Raw genomic sequence first — 21,317 nt, forward strand, 5'->3', positions numbered from 1 at the left:
GTTAACCCCTTGTCTGATATATTGCTGGTAAATATTTTTTTCCAATTAGTTGGTTGTTTTTCTAGCTTGGTTGTGATAGATTTAGCTGTGCAGAAGCTGAATATAAAGATTTTTAAAGAACAGTCTTAGTTTGCAAATGTTGTGGACATTCTTCAGTCCCCAACAAAGAAGAGTACACATGTCTTTTACATACATAAAATGTAAACAGATATATGATATATTTATGTATGTGCATTTATCTGCCTACATACACAGCTATACACATCACACATCTTCCTAAAAGGGAAATTAGGAAGTTCATGAATCCTGGGCTGTTCTTCATCATTGCTTGATCGTTCGTTAATAAAGTAAGCAGACAAAGAAAGTAATCAGAAACAAAGATCTCTGACAGATACATGCAAAAATTTTATTTCAGATAATTAAGTAAGGCTGCCATTCTATGTTAGTATTGGATTTTAAATTATAATATAAGGATGTGGGATATAAAATCCAAGACCAGCCTAAGCGACATAGTGAGACCTTGTCTCAAAAAAAAATAACCATGAAATAATTATTTTGAACTTCCAAATTAGTGTATGTGCCAATTGACCTTTCTTGGCTTGTTGTGACATGATTTATTTGCCTGACATACTTTTGGAAGTAGCTATTTCATAAATTCAGCTTTTATGTTGAGTTAGATGGGTTTGTAGAAATGAAATTTTATTTTTGGAGACAGAATCTCACCATGCATCCCAGGCTGGACTCCAAGTTGGGATTCTCTTCCCTCAGTGCTGGGACTCTAGGCAAGCAGCCCAGTTACATGGCCAGGGGTAGCCTTTTTAAACTTAAACTACACAAAAAGCTCAGGTATTTATCATTTCCCATTTAATCTTCATCTCTTCCCATCACTTGGTATACAAAAGTTCTCCTCAGCTTTCCCTACGACGATGACATCCATTTTTACCAAAAAAAAAAAAAAAAAAAAGCTCAGGCTATTCTTACTTGTGTGTAACGTGCTTCTTTCTCATATATCTTGGACATCTTTCATCAGATAATTATCATCATAGATTTGCTCCTTTTGATGACTGCATTGCATTCCAGTATATCAGGAATTACAAGCTATGTGGACATTCTCTACTAGTATTTACATAGTCTTCAGGTAGGATTTTTTAATGCTGCTGAAAACACTGTTTCAGAGAATATCATGGAATTTTATATGCTTGTAGTTACCTTTAAATAAGATAGATTTCTCCATAGACCAGTTCTTGCTAACATCACTATAACTAACTATTGCATGTTTCTTATCCTTTGCATACACTTCAGCGGCAATCTAATCCTTGGGAGTCTCTGCTTTTCCTCACATCCCTTGTGGCTTTTTCTCACATCCCTTGTGGCTTTTTCTCAGTCTATTTTGCAACCACCTCTGCCTCAATGCCATCTTTTCAGGCGTGGTCCATACATTCTTCTTTTTTTGCAAATTCTATTGTCTCCAGACAACATCATCACTTCCCAAGACTTTAATTACCCTGTGTATAAGGTGCAGCACCTATATCTACATCTAGACTACTCCTCTGGATTCCACAATCACATGGAATGTCACACATTTGTTGCTTTTCAGATTATGTTGCTGTTGCTAGTTCTGTAAACACCGGACTTCACACTTATTAGGCAATTACTCTATCACTTGAGCCAAAACTCTAGTCCTTTTTTTCCCCCTTGGTTTTTCAGTTTCCTTTACTTCTTGCTTTTCCCTGGGGCCAGCTTTGGACTTCAGTCCTCCTACCTGCATAGAAGGGGTGATGATACAAGCCTGTCCTGGGATCGCAGGCCTATACCAGGCTGGCCATTGGCTACTTTTGATGGATTTTCCTATTTATTTTATGGAACTTCATGAGTCCAGACCTGTAAATGTAACTACCGCTAACGCATTATATCTAAAGCCAAACTCACAGTTTCATCAGAACATTTGTCCCCAGTAGTTCGTAGGAATGGTATTGTCATCCAAACAGTTGCACAAGCTGAGATGCCTTATTTATTTACATATTTACTATATAAAATATAAATTATATTAGTCAAAACTATAAATATATAAAATAATATAAAAATATAAATATAAAAATTAAATTATATATTAATTGTATTTATATTATTAAATAACATGTAAATTATAATGTAGTCTATGAATTATACATTATTAAATTATAAAATCATTAGATGATTATATTAAATTATATAATAATATATGTGACAGATATACTATGTAAATACATAATGCATATAAATATGTAAATATTTTATATATTCACATACATTTTATTCTTCAGTACATCCAATTTTCGCCATCTCTACTTCTTCCCCCCAGTTTGTGCTGAGACCTCCCCTTACCATTTGTCTTCGCAATTGAGCTCTATTACCCATGCTCACCTCCTCTGATCAAGGTTCCCTCTGTAGCAACACTGATCTGTCCTCCTGTCCCCATCTGCTTTTCAGCCACTCTCGCCTTTGCTCAGTTTCCCACACATTCTTCCATGTACCTTCCATCGGCAGAATGGTTTTGTTAATGTGGAAGCCCAAGATATATCAATGAAAAGGCAGGCAAGCATTTTGTTCCCAATGGGGCTTGACATGGGAAAGAAAAGCAATATCAACAGCAGATATGGATTGCTGTTAATTGCTATGCTGAGAATAAATGGAAGCTGACATAAGAGAAAATGACTGATGGACTCTTCCTTCTCAGGTGAGCAGAGTTGGAATTTCTCAGAATTGGGATTTACAAAAAGGTAGCCATCTATCTAGAAAGGACAGGGAAGAACATTCCCAGGAATGTGAGTGAGAATGTGAGAATGTGAGTGCCCTAATATGGAGTAAGCTGGGCTCACTTAGCAGGTGATAGTGGTGGATGTGGTAAGGAAACAGCAGATGGAGAAATGCTTATACAGGCTGCTCTCCCCGCCTGCAATTGTTTCCTTTCTTTTTCTCATGGTTTTTCTCTCCCTATTCTTTGATCTCGCTGCCCAGGAAAGTCTCTCAAGACACAGCAGACTTTGCCTCACATATACACATCTTGTACCTTCCCTTCTAATATATGTCACAGGTATAGTTTAGTGGCATCAATCTTGACAATTTGATTGATTTGACTTACTCCTTCATGAAAACTTGCTCCACCATTTTTACTCAGTATGGTTTTCCTACTTCTTGTTTTATATTGTTTCTTTGTAGTGCTGAGTATCAAATCCAGTACCTTATACTTGCTGGGCAAACACTCCATCACTGAGATATACCTCAGCAATCTTGTTTTTAACACCAATGACACTATGTATACATTTTGTTAAAGTGGGATTATTGGGTCAAATGTACACACCTTTGTGTGTGTGTGTGTGTGTGTGTGTGTGTGTGTGAAAATACCATACAGAGGGGTTACTATTACATGGGCAAGGTATTGAGTACATTTCTTATCAAGCATTGTAGCCTCCTCCTTTGTTTCCCCGTACACATCTTTTATATTTAATACATTTAATAGATATCGACAAACTACTTTTCCCCTTATGTGTACTGCTTTACACCTCCATTATTCATATAGCTCCAATAAGCCTGGGTGTTAGTATTCTGCTTCATTTTACCACTTTAGAGGTAAAATTTCTTCTTTAGTGGTGCATTTTTTCCTTCTTGAGGACCCACATTTTGATCTACATTTTGGACAATCCAGTTATATGAAGTTCAGTTTCATACTATACCTTTTAAGCATAAGTTAAATTAATTTATTTTGGAAATTCTTTCCTCTTGTGTAACTCCAGCTTGCATGTGACATACTGCTTAGACATATCTGTGCTCTGAGTTAGATACCAATTTGACGATCATTTGCTGTACACCCAGGAGAGATTGGATGATACTGAAAGACAACGTTGAAAACCATGCAATGAATTGAAAGGGAAATTAGAGAAAGTGTTGAGTTAGTTAGAATTTAGCCGTTTTGTTATTGTTGTTGTTTTATCGACCGTGGACCCTGAACTCTGGGCCTGGGCACTGTCTCTCAGCTCTTCAGCTCAAAGCTAGAGCTCTACCAGTTGAGCCACGGCACCACTTCCAGGTTTTCTGCTTATTTGGTGCTGAGGAATCAAACCCAGGGCCTTGTGCATGCAAGGCAAGCACTCTACCACTGAGCTACCCTTCCCAACCCTTTAGTAGAATTTTTTTAAAGATTGAAGACAAGGGGCTGGGAATGTGATTTAGTGGTAGAGTTCTTGACCAGCATGCATGAAGCCCTGGGTTCAATTCCTCAGTATCACACAAACAGAAAAAGTCGAAGTGGCACTGTGACTCAAAGTAGTAGAGTCCTAGCCTTGAGCAAAAAGAAGCTCAGGGACAGTACCTAGGCCCAGAGTTCAAGCCCCAGGATTGGCAAAAAAAAAAAAAAAAAATTGAAGACAAGATGAAATCTACTGGTGTAGAAGATCTTGGACAATGTGTACCTGATATAATGATAGCACCTTTAGAATTTTGTAGAGCCACTATTTTTAGTGGTCAGGTAAGCAGAGAACAGAAGTGAAATTTAGAGAAGACATATTTGTTGGAATGTGAGACCAAATAGGATCCGAAGATAAAAAAACTTATATTGAAGGACTGAAAAAATGTACCTAAAAACAGTAATTACTAAGGTTCTACCAATTTACACAAAAATAGACCTAGGTTTGTAAAGATAACTTAATAAACACTTGCTCCTAATAGTATGATGGTGATTTTGCAAAGAAGCAGCATGTTGTCTTTTAAAGAGGGCCCGGAAAAACATTTTAGAAATAGCTCTGAATTTAGTGCCATAGCCCTAAGGCATTGGGTGATCAAGCAGAACGTGTCAGCATTACTAAGGACTTGGTAAAAGACTTCCACAGTCATGGCTGTCTACTTACAGCAATAAGATATAATGAGCAGAGGTCTCAGGTTCTAAATTAGGAAGCCACCCATGCAATGATGGTGAGTGAATCCATAGAGCCCTAGCTTGATAAAGGCTTTAAAAGTCTCTATAGATTTGGTGCTGGGAAGGAATGGGAGGGCTATGTGTTTGAATTTGCATAATTATTTGGACAAGGTTGAAAGAAATTGTGTGGCCTAAATCATAGAAAGCTGGAGAATGAAGGCAGGGAGAAATGTGGAATCCAAGAATGGCAAAGCCCATAGACTCAATAAAGGCTGCTTATTCACCCAAAACCACTCGGCCTTCCTATGACCTTTACCTTCACTATGTACTGGAGCAATTTTACAGTTAGATTTCTTTTTTGGGAAGCAACTGTTTCTTGAACTGAAATATGTATGAGAAGAAATGATTTATTTAGAAGCATTAAGTCCTCTTTCCTTCCTTCCTTCGTTCTTCTCTCTTTCTGTGGTACTTGGGTTTAAATTCAGGATATTGCACCTGCTTGCACACCCTTAGCCCTTTTTGCTTTTATTATTATTTTTAATAGGGCCTCATTTTGCCTCCCAAACTGGCTTGGACTGCAATCCTCCTGCTTACACATTTCACATAAAGAACTGAGATGATAGCTGTGTGACACCATTCCTAGCTTTTTACTGGTTAAGTTGAGGCCTTGTGAATTTTTTTTTCCCCAGTCTGGCCTCAAACTGTGATGCACCCTATTGTCTCCTCCTGACGAGCCACAGCTTAGGTGGTTTCCAATGCATCATTTGATTTGAGTTTCTTTATCTTGGAAGAGTATATTAAATAAGTCCACTGCTAGAAAGTTAGATAGGCTCCCATGTTGTTGCCCCTCATTACTTGTTAGATGTTACACTAAATAATTCCCCTCCCAGCATGGTATTTTGAAATAAACACTGCTTCATTTTGATAAAGCCCTGTAAGCTTTTTCCTCTTTTGTTGTAATCCCATATCTTACCTACAAGCTCTCCTCATTCCAATTACTACAACCAGTTTGAGTAAGCACGATGTACCTGAGCACTCACTGTCTGTTCTACCTAGATGAACATTTGCAAACATAGCATCTTTGATTAGCACAAGAAGCCCTGTGAATATCTTCAGAATCACTGGAGTTGTAAATGAGGAGAAAATTGGTATGTCACATGTCTTACACACATTCAGAAAGGTGACAGTTTTTGTGAATTTTGATGGTTTAAAATACTAGCAATAATAACAATGGCAATAATATTAATCACAAATTGCTAGTGGTTTTGCTGTCCTGCTTTTGTTTGTGAAGACAAATATGATCTTCCTATTATACTTATATTTAAATGAGGCTAGTGTCCTTTATCAGGCTGTTTCAATAACAAAAAAGCATCTTTCAATGATAAAAGTGCTAACTCAATAAGGCATAAAAATTTGCTAGTACTGAACAAAATCTTGCTACTGTGTAGGAATTCAGCTGGCGAGTTCTAAAGTCTGATCACTACCTGCTGTGCCTACTTGTCAGCATTGACTGCTGATTCTGCATGAGAGATTGTGAGTGGCCACCTGTCCTACTTTGACACATAGGCTGTCAAAGTGAGCCCTGCCAAGCCATTGCCATCCATGTGTGGGTGGTGATGGAGGCTGATGACTTAGGAGAGCCCTGAGCATGGAACAAGACAGCCCATTTTTAAAGGGAGCATTGCCCATCCCTGCACTGAGATAATGTATCTCAAGGTATAATCCATGTGGACCACCAGCATTGGAATTATCTGAGTGCCTGTTAAAAGTGCTCAGTAGGTCTGGCCCCTGAATTAATCTCTAGAGATAGCACTTGCATGTAAAAAGAGAAATAGCATTTATTTAAACAGGATATTTAAATATGTTCATTTTTTTAAACAAGCTTTCTGGGTGATTCTTTTGACCACTAAATCTAAGAGTCTTTGATTTGACAGTAGGAGGATGGCACTTATATAGGCAGATCCATTTCCGGTGTCTGCAGGGATTTCAAGTTGAAAGCATAGAAGTCCATCTGCTTTTAAGCACAGCTATATGCTCACAATGGCTGGGTAGCTACCATATTGTCTTCTGGTATTGTCCCTCAAATAGTAAAGTTCTTCAGTGTTTTATGCAGTGTAAACTATGGCAATCATAGAATTATTTTTCCAAATTCATATTACTTCATTCTTTTCAATAAGGTTTAAACCTTTTAATTGAATTAACCTTTATAATTCTGTAGCAAAAAATCTTGTTATTAAATCATATATTTGAAAATTCTTATGTATGTCTGCTCTCTCTGCATCATTCAAGCAGAAAAGTTTCAAGGTCACCTCTACAAATTGGGGTGATACAGATAAAGATAGAATTTATTTTATGTGCTGCTGGAGATTGAACCCAGGACCTTTCACATGCTAGACAAGTGCTCTAAAATATTAAACTACATTCTTAGGCTAGCAATTAATGAATTTCCTGGCTTTCAGCTTTTAAGATAGGTAAATAGGTAAAAGAGGCACCAGTCTAAAGGCCAAAGCACTTATGAGTTGCATAATAGAGAATCAGAGAATAAAGTGTTACTTTGTAGATTATTTTTTTTGAGAACTTGATTGTGAATATGAGCCAACCCTTTTTAAAAAACACCTTAAGGAAGTGGTTCAGTAGTAGAGTGCTTGCCTGGCATGCATGAGGCCCTGGGTTTGATTCCTCAGCACCACATAAGCAAAAAGAAAAAAGCCGGAAGTGGCGCTGTGGCTCTAGTGGTAGAGCGCTAGCCTTGAGCTGAATTGCTAAGAGACAGCGCCCAGGCCCAGAGTTCAAGCTCTATGACAGACAAAATAAAAAAAAAAAAACACCTTAAATAAGTATACTCTTAATGTTATTTAAGTAAAGACACACAAAATAAATCAAATCAGTATGTAATACAATCAGTGCCTTACATAAAGCACTTATGTACTAAGCATGGTAATAAACATTTTGTACTTAGCTCATTTATGTTTTTTTTTGTATACAGTCGTACTTGGGGTTTGAACTCAGGACCTCACACTTGTTAAGCAGACACTCTACCACTTGAACCATCATACTAGCCTCTTTTATTTTATTGGTTATTTTCATTTTTGGGGGGGGGTCCGGTGGTGGGGCCTGAACTCTGGGCCTGGGCACTGTCCCTCAGCTCTTCAGCTCAAGGCTAGCACTCTACCACTTGAGCCACAGCGCCACTTCCAGCTTTTTTCTTTTTGCTTATGTGGTGCTGAGGAATCGAACCCAGGGCCTCATGCACGCAAGGCATGCACTCTACCACTGAGCCACCTTCCCAACCCTTTTATTGGTTATTTTCAAGGTAGTGTCTCTCTTTATTCCCAGGCTGGTCCAGACTGCAATCCTCCTATCTGTACTTTCCTTGGTTGTTGCAATGACAAATCCAACCACTGGACTAAGCCATTCATTGGGGTGCACTCTCTCAAACTTTTATGCCCAAGCTAGTCTCAATCCCTCCCCTACCACCTCCCCACATCTCCACCTCCCAAGTAGCTAGGATAATAGCCTTGAGCCAAGGTGTCCAGCTATATTCTTATACTGAGAATACTAAGGATCCCTGTGGTAAAAGCAGAGAGATTGTTACTAATATTACACTGCGAGTGAAATATCAGTGACAATGTCCAAACTCAGATCTTTAACTCCAAAGTCTGATGCCCTGCATCTTCCTCTTTGTTGTGCTTTGCCTTTTATTCTAGTGTGGCATAAGCTGGGTGTTCTATTCTTAGCAGAACATTACTAATTTTGTGTTGGTTGTGGGGTTTAAACCCCAGGCCCAGGCACTGTCTTTGAGCTTTTGTGCTCAAAACTAGCACTCTACCACTTGAGACACAGCTTGACTTCTGGTGGTTAATGGGAGATAGAAGTCTCATGTACTTTCCTGCCTAGGCTGGCTTTGAATGCTCAGATCCCACTCAGTGATTCTATTTGCCTGTCACAGAGCATGTTTCTTGCCAAGCACCATCATTCTGCCTACATTGTTAATGGGAAGTCTATTTTTCTGCTTGTTTTTTTGCTTCTTTAGGAGAGAAAGGTAAGTTCGTGTTTGAGATACAAGCTCAATGTGGAATCCAATTGTCTAAAACATAGATACTACTTTACGGGGATCTTGTGAAATTCTCCCTGGTGTTAAGGTAGGAATGCTTTCCCCCAAATTCACTGGTTGAAATCCTCACTCACATAATACATTCAAAACAACAATAACAAACCAGAGGCAAGATGGCAGTTAAACAGTAAGGAAACACCACACTTCTCTCCAACCAAATAGAGAGTTCGAGTCCCAACTCTCATTTCCCCCAAGAGATCGACAACAGCAAATAAGCAAACAATCAGAGAAATTCAGGAACTGAACAATGAAAAGGAAAAAGTCAGAACGTACACAAAGATGAAAGACTCTTCCCCTACCCCTGGCCTGTGCCCGGGACCTCACAGCCACAGTGGTCTGTAGAACTCCAACGCAGAAAACGCGCACAGTGCCGACTGGGCAGTGTAAACAGAAACAAAAAACGGAGATAAGATACCGAGGAAACCCAGACCTGGAGTTCAGAATCTGCATGAACACCCTTCCCCCACCCCTGCCCTACAGCAAGCCACCAAAGTGGCCTGACCTCCAGCGCGAGAAACTCACACAACGCTGAACCTGGACAGTGTAAACAGAGACAGAGACCATGGAACCCAAGTCGGGAGCCCCCACCACCAGCAATCTACAGTACACAGATATGGCGATCGGCCACAACACCACTGGACAACCCTTAAACCAGTTCCTGGATAAGTGAGTCCCCCATGTGGGGGGACACCCCCCCATCATGCCCTGGGAGACCAGAGCTAGCTGTAACCCCACCACCACCACAGCTAGACCTGGGCCCCTCTCCCTCCTGCCTGGGCCACTAATCCCACTGAAGCTGGGAACTGTGAACGTGCCCCAACCCGTGGAATACATCCAGCCTGCCAGGTCACCGCAGGTCCTCGGTTGAAGTTGGGATCTAGGCACGTGGGCTCGAGCAGCCCAACCTGTGTGTTCTAGGCAGATGCTCTAACAACTTAAACCAAGGCTTCCTGGTTGAAGTTGGGAACTGGAAGCAGGCTCCAACAGCCTGAAATCAGTCTGAAATCAGGAACTGGGCTCTGGAGCTCCAGCAGCTGGCAGAGGAAGAAACTCACCTGTGTGTTCCAGGCAGGTGCTACTGACCCAGGAACCAACCCAGAACCAAGCGAAGGCAGCCACCAGAGTTTGGGATTTGAGTCCGATAATCTCTGAATCTTCATGTGAAAATCACAGCGAAAAATTACAAGATTTATCAACAAGACTTGATAGAGGCAATGACTCAAGAATTAAAGCTCTTTTGGGATGATTGTGGGCTGGTAAGGTGGTGGTGGGGGACTCCAGGTTTGGATTCCACGGTCTCTGTCTCTGTTTACACTGTCTGGGTCCAGCACCACGTGAGTTTTCTGCACTGGAGTTCTACTGAGGTCCCAGGCAGCAGCAGGCCAAGCCACTTTGGTGGCTTGCCGTGGTCTAGGGGTGTGGGAAGTGTCTTCGTGGAGCAAACCATCCCCAAAGGCCAGCAGCCACCCAGGGAATAACTCCAGTGAAAGCATAAAAAGAAATGGAAGACAAATGCTACATCCAAGAGTTGGTAGAAGCAATAACTCAAGAATTAAAATGAGAAATGGATCAGAAATTTAAAGAACAAAGAAATGAATTATCAAAAGAGATCCAGGATTTCAAACAAGAGATGCACTCAAGAATAGACGCAGTACACGTCTTGTTAAAAGACAAAATTAGTACTTTGAGAACTGACACAGAAATCATAAAAGGTTCAATTTCCTCAAAGAAAGCCACAATGAAAGCCATAGTTAATAGAGTGAATGAAATGGGAAATAGAATATCAGGTACTGAAGACAAAATGCAGCAACTGGAAAAAAAAAGTCACAGATATGGAAAAAACACCCAAAAAAAAACACTCAGAGGGAATTCCAAGAACAAGCAGACAATGCCAAGAAATTTACCCTCATATAATTGAGGTCGACGAAGGTGAAGAATATCAGAATAGAAGGATGCAACACTTATTCAATAAATTATTGCCATAAATGTCCCCATTCTTTTTTTAATTTAATTTAATTTTATTTGTGAACATACTGTACAGAGGGGTTACAATTACATGGGCAGGATAATGCGTACATTTCTTACCAAGCATTGCAGCCTCCTCCTTTGTTTCCCCTTCCCATCCTATCCACCCCCACCCCCCCATCCCTCCTCCGCCCCTACCAAAGTTGTAAAGTTCATTTTCAACATAAGGACTTGTACGTCTCATTGTTGCAATGGGTCCACCTGTATCCCTATTTAAACGATTTGTTTTTTCCCTTCCCCTCCACAAATTATAACAACACCAAATACAGTGAAAACAGGGGCTATACCGTGGGGAAGGGACATACAAAGCAACAAAGAAATAATCTTATAAATGTGTTAGAAACAATCACATGAAAGAAAAAAACCATTTGAATACATATCTTAGGGTTTATTTCCTTAACATCGACTTATCTAACCTTTTCTGCTTGACTCAGACATATACTAGTTATTGCAAATAAGGGAAACCATGGGACCTATGTTTCTTTGGGCCTGGCTTACTTCACTTAATATAATTTTTTCCAAGTTTTTCCATTTCCTAACAAATGGAATGTCCCCATTCTTAAAAGACTAAATCTCATCTACATAACAGAAGTGTAGAAAACACCTAGCAAACAGGATCCCAGGAGGAACATTTCTATGCATATCATAGTAAAAATGTTAGAGCTGAACAATAAAGAAACGATCTTCCATGCAGGAAAAGCAAAGAAGCATCTATACTACAATGGGGGGAAAATCAGAATCACTGCAGATCTCTCCACACAGACACTGGATGCAAGAAAAGCCTGGGAAAGTACGATCTGAGCCCTGAGAACCAATAACTACCAACCCTTACTGGTATATCCAGTGAAGCTAGAATTCACATTTGACAGAGAAACTAAAATTTGTAATAGTAAAGGAAAACTAAAAGAATACATAAACAATAACCCAGCACTACAAAGAATAGTAAGAGGGGGAATACAATCTGAAGAAAAAGTCAAGATTACAGATCTACATCCAGCAGATATCACTAGAAGATTTAGTAAGCACAGGAGGAAAGGAAAGAAGAAAAACTTAGGAAAGCAGGAAATTGTCAAGAAAGACAATGCACCTCTCTATTATAACCATAAATATTAATTGACTCAACTCACCAATCAAAAGAAAATGTACTGCAGATTGGATAGGAAAACAAGTTCCATCCACTTGTCATCTACCATCTCACAGCCAAAGATAAAAACAAAGTCCGAGTGAAGGGATGGAGGAAGATCTACCATGCAAATGCTCCCAGCAAGAAGGTCGAGGTTGCCATCCTGATATCTGACAAAATAAACTTTTTACTAAAATCAATACAAAAAGACAAAGAAGGGCACTACCTATTAATACAGGGAACAATCAAAGAAGAGGATATCACCATTATCAATTTATACACTCCAAATTTTGGAGCACCCAAATATATTAAGCAAAGACTCACAGACTTACAGGAAAAAAATAAATCCAAAGACAATGATACTAGAAAACTTTAATACTCCACTCTCACCAAAAGACAGGTCTACCAACCAAACGATTGGCAAAGAAGCCTCCAATTAAATGATACCATATCTCAAATGGACTTAATTGTCATCTACAGAGTTTTTTCCCCAACAACAACCCAGCACACATTCTTCTCAGCAGCCCATGGAACTTTCTCCAAAATAGATCATATCATAGTTCATACAAAGAATTTAAGCAAATGCAAGAGGATAGACATAATCAACATAATCCCCTCTATTCTATCTGACCTTAGTGAATCAAGCTAGTGCTCAATAACAAAGCATACCATAGCAATTAATCAAATACATGGAAATTGAACAGCACACTTCTGAACAACACCTGGGTCACACAAGAAATTAAAGAAGAAATTTAAAAGTTCTTACAACTCAATGAAAATGAATATACATCACATGGCAAAAGCACCCCTGAAGGGCAAATTTATTGCTCTCAATGCACACATCAAGAAAATAGAGACAAACCAAGTATATAATCTCATGATGCAACTAAAACTACTAGAAAAGCAAGAAAAATTGAACCCAAAGTTACTAGATGGAGTGAGATAACCAAAATAAGAGCTGAAATTAATGAGATAGACTAACAAAACTATAAATAAAATTAAATAAAAGCAGTTTTTAAAAAATAAAATTGATAAACTTCTATTAAGAATAACTAAAAAAGAAGAAAGAATACCCAAATCAATAAGATCAGGGATGCCACATGATGCAACATCCAAACGATCATAAAGAACTATTTCCAGAATCTATGCTCACTAAGGAAGGAAAACCTAGCAGAAATGGATGCATTTTTAGAGAGATACAAATTGCCCAAACTGAGCCAAGAATAAATAAATTACTTAAATAAGCCAATAACTTACAATGAAATAGAGGAAGCAATCAGAAGTCTTCCAATAAGGAAAAGCCCAGGTCCAGATGGATTCAACTACAGAAATTCTATAAGACCATTAGAGAGGAACTAATAGCCATACTCCAAATTCTTCTGTGAAATAGAAGCAGAGGGAGAAATCCCAAATTCATTCTATGAAGCCAATATCACACTCATCCCCAAACCAAGCAAAAGCCCAACAACAACAAAAAAGAGAATTACAGACCAATCTCTTTGAAGAGCACAGATGCAAAGCTCCTCAATAAAATTTTAGTCAACAGAACCCAGAAACATATAAAAAAATCATACATTATGATCAAGTGGGCTTCACCCCAGAGATGGAGGGATGGTTTAACATATGTAAATCAATTAATGTAATCAATCACATTAACAGATTCAAGGTCAAGAAACACATGATTATCTCTATTGATGCAGAAAAGGCTTTTGATAAAATACAACACACATTCATGTTAAAAGCTCTGGAGAAAATAGGAATAGAAGGAACATTTCTTAAAACAATAAAAGCCATATATGACAGACCAATAGCCAATAATATACTAAATGGGGAAAAACTACAACCAATTCTCCTAAAATCAAGAAAAAGGCAAGGATGCCCACTCTCTCCACTCCTCAATATAGTTCTTGAATCCTTAACCAGAGCAATAAGGCAAGAAAAGGACTTTAAAGGGATCTACATAGGGAAGGAAGAAATTAAACTATCCCTACTTGCAGTTGATATAATATTATACTTCAGCATCCCCCAAAACCCCACTCCAAAACTCCTATAAACCACTTCAGCAAAGAAGCAGAATACAAAATAAACCCACAAAAATCAGTTGTCTTTCTGTACACCAACAATGTACAAGCAGAAAGGGAAATCAGGGAAACAACCCCATTCACTCCTCCTCCCACCCCAAAAAAATATCTAGGAATTAACCTAACCACCTAATTACCAAAGTGGTAAAGAACCTATTTAGTGAAAATTTTAAAAACCTAAAGAAAGAAATCAAAGAGGACACCAGGAAATGGAAAGACCTTCCATGTCCTTGGATAGGCAGAATCAATATTGTGACAATGGCTATACTGTCAAAGATGATATACAAATTCAATGCAATTCCCATTAAAATTCCAATGACATTCTTTACTGAAATAGAGAAAACAATCCAAAAATTCATATGGAACAACAAAAGACCTAGAATAGCCAAAGCAATTCTAGGCAAAAGATATAACTCAGGATGGATCACAATACCAGATTTCAAGCTTTACTATAGAGCCATAGTAACAAAGACAGCTTGGTATTGGCACAAAAACAGACCCAAAGACCAATGGAAAAGATTAGAAGATCCAGAAATAAAATCACATACCTATAGTCACCTGATATTTGACAAAGGAGCCAAAGACATACAGTGGAAGAAGCACAGCATCTTCAACTATTGGTTCTGGAAAACTGGGCGGCCACATGCAGAAAACTAAAAGTGGATCCCAGCCTGTCACCAGGCACTAACATCAACTCAAAATGGATTAAAGACCTTAGCATCAAACCTGAAACTCTGAAACTACTGCAGGACAGAGTAGGAGAGAAACTTGACCTTATGGGCACAGGAAATAGCTTCCTGAGCAGAGTCCCAGGGTCACAACACACTGGAGAGACTCAACAAATGGGACTACCTTAAAATAAAAACTTTCTGCACAGATCCATGAAACATTCCTCAATACAATAAAGGCTGTATATGACAAACCTATAGCCAGCATCATACTCAATGGTGAAAAACTAAAGCCAATTCCTCTTAACTCAGGAACGAGACAAGGATGTCCACTCTTTCCACTTCTCTTCAATCTAGTATTAGAATACCTAGCTACAGCAATAAGACAAGATACAAACATAAAGTGGATCCAAATAGGGAAAGAAGAAGTAAAACTCTCCCTCTTTGCAGATGACGTGATCTTGTATTTAAAGAATCCCATAGACTCCACTCTCAAATTACTCAAGCTGATTCAAAACTTTGGCAAAGTAGCAGGTTATAAAATTAACCCTCAAAAATCAATGGCTTTTCTGTATGCCAACAATAAGAAAAGTGTGGCTGAAATTAGGAAAGCAACTCCATTTGTAATAGCCCCACAAAAAATAAAATACCTAGGAATTAACTTAACTAAAGAAGTGATTTAATTAAATGTCAAAGAAGTGAAGGACCTCTATGATGAAAACTTTAAAAACCTGAAAAAGGAAATCAAAACAGAACTTAGAAAGTGGAAAAAACACCCATGCTCCTGGATTGGAAAGATCAACATTGTGAAAATGGCAAAACTTCCCAAGGCTATCTAGAAATTCAATGCGATACCTATCAATATTCCAACTTAATTCTTCAAGGAAATAGAAGAGGCAATCCAAAAATTCATATGGAACAATAAAAGACCCTGAATAGCAAAAATGATCCTCAACAGAAAGAACAGTGCTGGAGGAATATCAATACCAAATTTCCTTCTCTACTACAAAGCCATAGTAATCAAAACAGCTTGGTACTGGCACAAGAACAGACTGCAGGACCAATGGAATAGAATTGAAAACCCAGAAATGAACCTACAGAACTATAGCCATATAATCTTCCATAAAGGAGCTAAAAAAATAGAATGGATTGGGGGGGGCGGAGGGAGGATGGGAAGGGAAAACAAAGGAGGAGGCTACAATGCTTGATAAGAAATGTACCATTATCTTGCCCATGTAATTGTAACCCCTCTGTACAGTATTTTCACAAATAAATAAATAAATAAGAAATGATACTGAGAAAAGAAATAGAATGGAAGAAAGAAAGCCTCTTCAGTAAATGGTGCTGGCAAAATTGGTTAACTACCTGTAGAAAACTAAAGCTAGATCCTTATATATCACCCTGCACCAGAACCAACTCCAAATGGATCAAAGACCTCGGAGTCAAAGCAAACAAACCCTAGGTCCCCTTGGCACAGGCTGAATTTTTTTTAATATAGACCCAGAAACACAACAAATCAAAGAAAGGTTGGACAAATGGGATTGCTTGAAATTGCAGAGCTTCTGCATGGCAAAGGACATAGCTAGCAAGATCAATAGAAAGCCTACGGATTGGGAGAAGATCTTCACTAACCATACAATGGACAAGGGTCGCATATCTAAAATATACTTGGACCTCAAAAAATTAAGTCCCCCAACAACTAATCTTCAAAGACACAACTGGCCAATAAATAAGTGGGCTAAAGACTTAAAGAGAAACTTCTCTGAAGAGGAAAGAAAGATGGCCAATAGACACATGAAGAAATGCTCAACCTCTCTAGCCATAAAAGACATGCAAATCAAAACAACATTGAGATTCCACCTCACCCCAGTTAGAATGGCTATAATCAAGAACTCTAATAACAACAGATGCTGGAGAGGATGTGGACAGAAGGGAACCTTACTTCATTGTTGGTGGGAGTGTAAACTTGTTCAACCACTTTGGAAAGTAGTATGGAGGTTCCTCAAAAGACTCTACATAGAACTCCCCTATGACCCAGCAATCCTACTTTTGGGCATTTACCCAAATGTTCACAAACAAGACCACACTAAAGCTACCAGCACAACTATGTTTATTGCAGCATTATTTACCATAGCTAAGATCTGGAACCAACCCAGATGCCCCTCAGTAGATGAATGGATCAAGAAAATCTGGTATATATACACAATGGAATTCTATGCCTCCATGAGAAAGAATGACATTGCCCCATTTGTTAGGAAATGGAAAGACATGGAAAAAATTATATTAAGTGAAGTAAGCCAGGCCCAAAGAAACATAGGTCCCATGGTTTCCCTTATTTGCAATAACTAGTATATGTCTGAGTCAAGCAGAAAAGGTTAGATAAGTCGATGTTAAGGAAATAAACCCTAAGATATGTATTCAAATGGTTTTTTTCTTTCATGTGATTGTTTCTAACACATTTATAAGATTATTTCTTTGTTGCTTTGTATGTCCCTTCCCCACGGTATAGCCCCTGTTTTCACTGTATTTGGTGTTGTTATAATTTGTGGAGGGGAAGGGAAAAAACAAATCGTTTAAATAGGGATACAGGTGGACCCATTGCAACAATGAGACGTACAAGTCCTTATGTTGAAAATGAACTTTACAACTTTGGTAGGGGCGGAGGAGGGATGGGGGGGTGGGGGTGGATAGGATGGGAAGGGGAAACAAAGGAGGAGGCAACAATGCTTGATAAGAAATGTACTCATTATCTTGCTCATGTAATTGTAACCCCTCTGTACAGTATTTTCACAATTTAATTAATTAATTAAAAAAACCTTTCTGCACAGCTAAAGACATAGCTATCAAATTAGAAACACAGCCAACCAATTGGGAAAATAATTTTTTTACCAGCAATATATCAAAGGCCTAATATCCATTATATACATGGAACTCAAGAAACTAATCCATCCCTAATCTAACAAACCAATCATTAAATGGGCAATAGAGCTAAAGAGAGACTTCCCAGAAGAAGAGATAAAACTGACAAAGAAACACATGAGGAAATGTTCATCATCCTGGCTGTAAAGGAAATGCAAATTAAAACAACTCTGAGATACCACCTTACCCAAGTCAGAATGGCCCACATTCTAAATTCAGTCAATGAGAAATGTTGGCAGGATGCAGAGAAAGAAGAACCCTATTGCATTGCTGGAAGGAAATACACTAATTCAGCCACTTTGGAAAGAAGTCTGAAGGTGCCACAGAAAGCTAAATATTAGACCTTCACTGGGACCCAGCCATACCACTCCTAGGCATCTACTCTGAGCAAGAGGAACCAGGATACAAGGACACATGCACCATGTTCATTGCTATTCATAATAGCAAGATATGGAAATAACCCAGATACTCCACTACAGATGAACGGATCCAAAAAATTGTGGTACCTATATACAATGGAATATTATTCAGCCATTAGAAAAGACAAAATAATGGCATTCCCAGGGCAATGGATGGAACTAGAGTAAATCATTTTGAGTAAATCAGAGAGACAAATGGCACATGGTCTCCCTGATATGTGGATGTTAAATCCAAAATGCAACGAGAGATGACAAAGTAAGCAGGACTCAAGAAACAAAAGGACATTTACTTAATTTGTCATATAATTTATGAATGACTCCATTTTCTTGGCCTCATAATATGTGTGTGTGTGTGTGTGTGTGTGTGTGTGTGTGTGTGTATCTGAAGGAAGCTAGGAGGAAAGCAGGGGAAAAATGGCACATCAGCTGCACTGAACATTGATGATAATGGGCAGTGATGGGAGGGAGGGAATGAGAGGGAAAGAGGAAACAGCTAACACTAAGCAAAAGGAAAGAAATATATATATTACCTAACGTAGAAGAAGTAGTTGTATTGTCAAAGTTTATAGAATTCACAAACTTTTTTTTTGGGGGGGGGTCCGGTCATGGGGCCTGAACTCTGGGCCTGGGCGCTGTCCCTCAGCTCTTCAGCTCAAGGCTAGCACTCTACCGCTTGAGCGACAGCGCCACTTCCGGCTTTTTTCTTTTTGCTTATGTGGTGCTGAGGAATCGAACCCAGGGCCTCTGGCATGCAAGGCAAGTGCTCTACCACTGAGCCACCTTCCCAGCCCCAGAATTCACAAACTTTATAGACCAAGATAATGACAATTTGTTTTTGAAGGTTAAAATGTGTTTATGATTTTAAGTAAATGTCTTGGAGTTCATTTCACTTAGCATCATCTTATATGGCCATATGTGCATAGCTATTGAGCTATTTTGCTCATCTGCTAAAATTATCCTAGACATATAATAATGATCGCAAATAAGAGAAACCATGGAGCCTATGTTCCTTTGGGTCTGACTTACTTCAGTTAATATGATTTTTTTCAAGCCTTTCTATTTCCTTACAAATGGAGTGGTGTCATTTTTTTGTTTCTTTTGTATGTTCTTTCCCCTATGGTATATCCCTGGTTGTCACTGTATTTGATTTTATTACCTTGTTATTGTATAGATGCTTATTTGAATTAGGGAAGGGAAGGGGAACAACAGAATGGTGAGACAAAAGACAAGGTGGGAACCAATGCTACAGCAATATACACAAGATGATATGTTGGAAATGATCTATACAACTTGGAGGCAGAGTTTGAGGGGGAAGGGAAAGTAGGAGAAAAAAATATGGAAGGGGTAACAAGTTTGACAAGAAATGTACTTATTGCCTTACTTATAGAACTGTAACCCCTCTGTACATCACCTTGACAATTAAATAAAAAGAAATCCTCACTCACAATGTGATAACGTGGGAAGGGGAAGCTTGTGGAAGGTGATTAGGTACTGAGGGCGAAGCCTTTACTCTTACCTCTGTAAAAGGTACCACAGAAAGTCTTCTAGCCCCTTCTACCACATGAGGATACACTGAGAAGGAACCACCTGTGAGAAAGTGCATCCTCACCAGAACTTGACCATGCTAGGACTCTGATCTTGGCATTCCTGATCTCTAGAACAGGAAGAAAGAAAAGACTTTATAAGTTGGCCAGTCTGTAATACTTTGTTCCAGCAGACTGAATGGATTATGACTTGGATGTTGCAATTCAGACATATTATTATAAGCAATTTTGTCCCTCATATTGCAAAAGTGATTGCAGTGACCTACTGCAATAGATGACTATTGAAACAATCAATGGCTTACATTGATTGCATTGTCTTATATTGATCAAATGATAGTAATTATTCTCATCTCTCTCATCTTTAACTCTGGCTGTATTATACAATTGAAATTAGATGCTGACTGGGACAGAGTCACTTAAGTCCTCAACTAGGTGTCCAAGAGATGTTCTTCACTCATGTCTAATACCTGGGCTGAGATAACGTTAATAGTGTGACCATCTGAGTGTATGTCTCCACTTGCCTTCTGCATGTGGTTGGTTTGGACTTCAATATGCATGTGAGTTTCTGGGTGGTTAGAAATTTTATATGGTAGTTGTTTTTCCTTAGCACAAACATTCCAAAAGACCAAGGCTGTAGGTGCTTCTTGGCTTCTTCTCCATCACTTTAGATACTTAGATACTACTGTGTAAGATAGTAAGATAGATACCTGCATCCTGTAGAAACTGTGATAACCAACAGAATTGGAAAGAAAGGAATGCAAAAGGTGTGAGTACTAGAAAGCATGGTTTACTGGGAGGCTATCTTCAGAGAAATCACTACTGGAGTCTTAACCTACACCTGCTTTCCCTCAGGCCAATCCAGCTGGGTGAAAAAGGCAAACAAGAGCTTGGCTAAGAATGGCAATATTAACAAGAGAGGTTTTTCTACTTTTCTCCCATCCTTCAGCAGATTCTCAGAAGTTATTCAAGTTTTCCTGCTTCAGATACCAAAGCCATGTAGGAACTGCTTTCTAGGAACTTTAGTAACTGCTTTTGTTACCTTTCCCTCAGAAGATGACACTGATACTGTGGTTGAGGTTTGGCTTTACTATTATAATAATATGGGTCTCACTGCTTCTCCTTGAGCATTGACTTGGGGGAGACTTCTTATCTTTATCAGTGTTAGAGCTTAGTTTTAGGCCCCCAAAATGATAGTTTAGCTACCTTAAAGTAACAGATTCTTCCAATTATATTTTGTTCAAGTCTCTCAAATGTCAAAGGAAATTTGGTTGCATCACTCCAAGATGTGCTCCAACTTATCTCTCTATTCCATCATGAAAAAGTAGCCTTTGGTTTCTTGGGATTCCACTGTTGACTCTCTATTTCTTCTGTTGATTAACCTAAGAGCTCTTTGGTCAGAGGAGCTATGTATCAGAATCCATGGGGAATGGTGGCTGTAAATAGATAATCCTATGGATCCTAACTCATCACTCTACATTTCAAGGATCCAAACTTAGAATGCTGAGTTCAAACCATGAAAGGACAAAGGCATGC

This window comes from Dipodomys ordii, unplaced genomic scaffold (genome assembly GCF_000151885.1).
Source record: "Dipodomys ordii isolate 6190 unplaced genomic scaffold, Dord_2.0 Scaffold5, whole genome shotgun sequence".
Lineage (NCBI taxonomy): Eukaryota > Metazoa > Chordata > Mammalia > Rodentia > Heteromyidae > Dipodomys > Dipodomys ordii.